This window comes from Monopterus albus, unplaced genomic scaffold (genome assembly GCF_001952655.1).
Source record: "Monopterus albus unplaced genomic scaffold, M_albus_1.0 scaffold986.1, whole genome shotgun sequence".
Taxonomy (NCBI): domain Eukaryota; kingdom Metazoa; phylum Chordata; class Actinopteri; order Synbranchiformes; family Synbranchidae; genus Monopterus; species Monopterus albus.
Window position 1 is genome coordinate 1 of NW_018128864.1, and position 6,856 is coordinate 6,856.

A 6,856-nucleotide genomic window follows, 5' to 3' on the forward strand; every position below is an offset into this window, starting at 1 on the left:
AACAACCACTGAAGCACCACCAACAACTGATACAGCAACAACAAAAGTGCTCACAACAACTGAATTGCCAACAACAACTGGAGCATCAACCACAACTGAATCACCAACAACTGAAGCAGCAACAACTGAGGTGCCAACAACAACTGAATTGCCAACAACTACTCAAGCACCAACAACCACTGAGGCATTAACAACCACTGAAACACCGACAACTGAAGTGCCAACAACCACTGAGGCTTCAACAACTGAGGCATCAACAACAACTGAATTGCCAACAACTACTCAAGCACCAACAACCACTGAGGCATTAACAACCACTGAAACACCGACAACTGAAGTGCCAACAACCACTGAGGCTTCAACAACTGAGGCATCAACAACAACTGAATTGCCAACAACTACTCAAGCACCAACAACCACTGAGGCATTAACAACCACTGAAACACCGACAACTGAAGTGCCAACAATAACAACTGAAGCACCAACAACGGAAGCAGCAACATCTGAAGTGCCAACAAGCACCAACAACCACTGAAGCACCGACAACTGAAGCAGCAACTGAATTGCCAACAACTACTCAAGCACCAAGAACAACTGAAGCACTAACAACTACTGAGGCGCCAACAACTGAAGTACCAACAACCACTGAGGCGTCAACAGCAACTGAATTGCCAACAACTACTCAAGCACCAAGAACAACTGAAGCACTAACAACTACTGAGGCGCCAACAACTGAAGTACCAACAACCACTGAGGCGTCAACAGCAACTGAATTGCCAACAACTACTCAAGCACCAAGAACAACTGAAGCACTAACAACTACTGAGGCGCCAACAACTGAAGTACCAACAACCACTGAGGCGTCAACAGCAACTGAATTGCCAACAACTACTCAAGCACCAAGAACAACTGAAGCACTAACAACTACTGAGGCGCCAACAACTGAAGTACCAACAACCACTGAGGCGTCAACAGCAACTGAATTGCCAACAACTACTCAAGCACCAAGAACAACTGAAGCACTAACAACTACTGAGGCGCCAACAACTGAAGTACCAACAACCACTGAGGCGTCAACAGCAACTGAATTGCCAACAACTACTCAAGCACCAAGAACAACTGAAGCACTAACAACTACTGAGGCGCCAACAACTGAAGTACCAACAACCACTGAGGCGTCAACAGCAACTGAATTGCCAACAACTACTCAAGCACCAAGAACAACTGAAGCACTAACAACTACTGAGGCGCCAACAACTGAAGTACCAACAACCACTGAGGCGTCAACAGCAACTGAATTGCCAACAACTACTCAAGCACCAAGAACAACTGAAGCACTAACAACTACTGAGGCGCCAACAACTGAAGTACCAACAACCACTGAGGCGTCAACAGCAACTGAATTGCCAACAACTACTCAAGCACCAAGAACAACTGAAGCACTAACAACTACTGAGGCGCCAACAACTGAAGTACCAACAACCACTGAGGCGTCAACAGCAACTGAATTGCCAACAACTACTCAAGCACCAAGAACAACTGAAGCACTAACAACTACTGAGGCGCCAACAACTGAAGTACCAACAACCACTGAGGCGTCAACAGCAACTGAATTGCCAACAACTACTCAAGCACCAAGAACAACTGAAGCACTAACAACTACTGAGGCGCCAACAACTGAAGTACCAACAACCACTGAGGCGTCAACAGCAACTGAATTGCCAACAACTACTCAAGCACCAAGAACAACTGAAGCACTAACAACTACTGAGGCGCCAACAACTGAAGTACCAACAACCACTGAGGCGTCAACAGCAACTGAATTGCCAACAACTACTCAAGCACCAAGAACAACTGAAGCACTAACAACTACTGAGGCGCCAACAACTGAAGTACCAACAACCACTGAGGCGTCAACAGCAACTGAATTGCCAACAACTACTCAAGCACCAAGAACAACTGAAGCACTAACAACTACTGAGGCGCCAACAACTGAAGTACCAACAACCACTGAGGCGTCAACAGCAACTGAATTGCCAACAACTACTCAAGCACCAAGAACAACTGAAGCACTAACAACTACTGAGGCGCCAACAACTGAAGTACCAACAACCACTGAGGCGTCAACAGCAACTGAATTGCCAACAACTACTCAAGCACCAAGAACAACTGAAGCACTAACAACTACTGAGGCGCCAACAACTGAAGTACCAACAACCACTGAGGCACCAACAACTGAGGTGCCAACAACAACTGAATTGCCAAGAACTGAAGTGCCAACAGCAACTGAATTGCCAACAACTACTCAAGCACCAAGAACAACTGAAGCACTAACAACTACTGAGGCGCCAACAACTGAAGTACCAACAACAACTCAAGCACCAACAACTAAAGCACCAACAACAACTGAAGCATCAACCACATCTGAAGCTCCAACAACTGAAGTGCCAACAATAACAACTGAAGCACCAACAACAACCACTGAAGCACCACCAACAACAACTGATGCAGCAACAACTGAAGTGCTCACAACAACTGAATTGCCAACAACAACTGGAGCATCAACCACAACTGAATCACCAACAACTGAAGTGCCAACCACCAAATCACCAACAACCACTCAAGCACCAACAAACAATGAAGCACCGACAACTGAAGCAGCAACAACTGAAGTGCCAACAACCACTGAGGCACCAACAACTGAATTGCCAACAACTGGAGCATCAACCACAACTGAATCACCAACAACTGAAGTGCCGACAACTGAAACATCAACAACCACCAAATCACCAACAACTGAAGCACCAACAACTGAATCATCAACAACTGATGCACCAACAACTGAAGCACCAACAACCACTGAAGCACCGACAACAACTGAAGCAGCAACATCTGAAGTGCTAACAACCACTGAGGCACCAACAACTGAGGTGCCAACAACAACTCAAGCACAAACAACTGAAGCACCAACAACTGAAGCAGCAACATCTGAAGTGCCAACAACCACTGAGGCACCAACAACTGAATTGCCAACAACTACTCAAGCACCACCAACAACTGAAGCATTAACAACCACTGAAACACCGACAACTGAAGTGCCAACAACCACTGAGGCATCAACAACAACTGAATTGCCAACAACTGAAGCACCAACAACTGAAGAGCCAACAACCACTGAGGCATCAACAACAACTGAATTTCCAACAACTGAAGCACCAACAACTGAAGCACCAACAACCACTCAAGCACCAACAACAACTGAAGCACCAACAACTAGCAACAACTGAATTGCAAACAACTGAAGTACCAACAACAACTCAAGCACCAACAACTAAAGCACCAACAACCACTCAAGCACCAATAACAACTGAAGCATCAACAACTGAATCACCAACAATGGAAGCACTAACAACCACTGAAACACCGACAACAACTGAAGCAGCAACATCTGAAGTGGCAACAACCACTGAGGCACCAACAACTGAAGTGCCAACAACAACTCAAGCACCAACAACTACTCAAGCACCAACAACTGAAGCATCAACAACTGAAGCACTAACAACCACTGAAGCACCAACAACCACTGAAGCACCAACAACTGCAACTGAATTGCTAACAAGTAATGCTACAACTAGCACATCTGTATCATTAAGTACAACCTGAGACATCAACAACAACTGAATTTCCAACCACTGAAGCACCAACAACTGAAGCACCAACAACCACTCAAGCACCAACAACAACTGAAGCACCAACAACCACTGAAGCACTGACAACTGAAGCATCAACCACAACTGAAGCTCCAACAACTGAAGTGCTAACAACAACTGAAGTGCCAACAATAACAACTGAAGGACCAACAACAACCACTGAAGCACCAACAACAACTGATGCAGCAACAACGGAAGTGCTCACAACAACTGAATTGCCAACAACAACTGGAGCATCAACCACAACTGAATCACCAACAACTGAAGCAGCAACAACTGAGGTGCCAACAACAACTGAATTGCCAACAACCACTGAGGCACCAACAAATGAATTGCCAACAACTGAATTGCCAACAACTGAAGTGCCAACAACAACTGAATTCCCAACAACAACTGAAGCATTAACAACCACTGAGGTGCCAACAACTGAGGTGCCAACAACTACTGAAGCGTCGACAACAACTGAATTGCCAACAACTGAAGTACCAACAACCACTGAGGCACCAACAACTGAGGTGCCAACAACAACTGAATTGCCAAGAACTGAAGTGCCAACAGCAACTGAATTGCCAACAACTACTCAAGCACCAAGAACAACTGAAGCACTAACAACAACTGAGGCGCCAACAACTGAAGTACCAACAACAACTCAAGCACCAACAACTAAAGCACCAACAACAACTGAAGCATCAACAACTGAATCACCAACAATGGAAGCACTAACAACCACTGAAACACCGACAACAACTGAAGCAGCAACATCTGAAGTGGCAACAACCACTGAGGCACCAACAACTGAAGTGCCAACAACAACTCAAGCACCAACAACTGAAGCACTAACAACCACTGAAGCACCAACGACTGAAGCTGCAACAACTGAAGTACCAACAACCACTGAGGCACCAACAACAACTGAAGCAGCAACAACTGAATCACCAACAACTGAAGCACTAACAACCACTGAAGCACCGACAACTGAAGCAGCAACATCTGAAGTGCCAACAACCACTGAGGCACCAACAACTGAGGCGTCAACAACAACTGAATTGCCAACAACTACTCAAGCACCAACAACAACTGAAGCATTAATAACCACTGAAACTTCGACAACTGAAGTGCCAACAACAACTCAAGCACCAACAACTAAAGCACCAACAACCACTCAAGCACCAATAACAACTGAAGCATCAACAACTGAATCACCAACAATGGAAGCACTAACAACCACTGAAACACCGACAACAACGGAAGCAGCAACATCTGAAGTGGCAACAACCACTGAGGCACCAACAACTGAAGTGCCAACAACAACTCAAGCACCAACAACTGAAGCACTAACAACCACTGAAGCACCAACAACTGAAGTGCCAACAACCACTGAGGCATCAACAACAACTGAATTGCCAACAACTGAAGCACCAACAACTGAAGAGCCAACAACCACTGAGGCATCAACAACAACTGAATTTCCAACAACTGAAGCATCAACAACCACTGAAGCACCAACAACTGAAGCACCAACAACCACTCAAGCACCAACAACAACTGAAGCACCAACAACCACTGAAGCACTGACAACTGAAGCATCAACCACAACTGAAGCTCCAACAACTGAAGTGCTAACAACAACTGAAGTGCCAACAATAACAACTGAAGGACCAACAACAACCACTGAAGCACCACCAACAACTGATACAGCAACAACAAAAGTGCTCACAACAACTGAATTGCCAACAACAACTGGAGCATCAACCACAACTGAATCACCAACAACTGAAGCAGCAACAACTGAGGTGCCAACAACAACTGAATTGCCAACAACCACTGAATCACCAACAACAACTGCAAGGTCAACAACTGAATCACCAACAACAACTGCAAGGTCAACAACAACTACAACTAAAGGTGTAACAACAACTCCTTCTACTACTACAACTGTAGCTCCCCAACGAGTTGTGTTACTCACATCAGTCTTGGTGGAACCTTATGTACCAGAACTTGCTGATCAAAACAGCAACCATTTTAAGGCCCTTGAAGCAAGAGTTGTAGCAGTGGTGAGTACAATGTCAAAACAGTCACAGTTTTTATCTATGTGTATTAAGTAAGTTTGCAGTTGATTTTAGTTTTATTTTAGAATACAGTATTTTTACTTTTTATATTTGTGTTCGTTCCACAGTTTGATATCATCTACAGGGCAAAATATGGCCTTCTTTTCATCCGCGTTTATGTCATAAAGTTTAGGTAATTTTTCATGAATGCTAATAACAAAAATAACAGAATAATTACATAGTTTAACAATGTTAATATTTAACCAAGATATGTGTTTTTCTATGCAGCCCAGCTATAACCAGAACACGAGCAGATAATGTTCAAGTAGAGGTGGGGATTGAGTTCAATACAACAGCTTCACCTGCAGACATCCCAAAGCCTGCTGATGTTGTAAAAACATTAGAAGAAGCTGCATCTAACTCCAACAACACCTTCAATGTCACTATTCAAGCCAACTCCACCCAACTAGTTCGTATGTAAACAGTAGCTACACATTACAGCAAGAAAATATACTCTGATTTATTTACGGATCACTGTGTCGTGAGTGTGTACATGTTTGAGAGTAAGTACCTCTGTTCTCTTGAAAATGTGTTCATACTATTCCATATTTGTTTTTTACAGAAGTAAATACTTCAGATGTAACAACAGTATCCCCCACCACAAATAACACAAGTACCGGTACTGCAAATACCGTTACCAACACAAGTACCAATACTGCAAATACCGTTACCAACACAAGTACCAGTACTGCAAGTACAACTACAAGTACAATGACTGCTACAACTAGCACATCTGTATCATTAAGTACAACAACTGCTGAGGCAGTCACAACAAGGCGGCTGACTTTCAGATCTGCTGGAGAGACATTTACAAGCGACCTGCAGGTTCCGTCGTCCACAGCATTTAAAAATCGAGCCACACTCATAAAAACCAACGTAAGTCTTTGTCTTAGGGTAAGACCAGTTTTACAAGACTTCTGTAATATTATAGCATCTTTTTATTTTAATGACAGATTAAATAAATATGTGATAGTCAAAGAAAATAAAAAATGGATTATTAATAGGCAACACAGCAGCATTATGACATAGTACAAATTA

General features: G+C 43.8%; 1 pseudogene; it reads left to right on the top strand.

Annotated features, from left to right (window-relative positions):
* Positions 1-765: 765 nt before the first annotated feature.
* On the top strand, positions 766-5,219 carry LOC109953675 (PAX-interacting protein 1-like; annotated as a pseudogene).
* Positions 5,220-6,856: the final 1,637 nt, after the last annotated feature.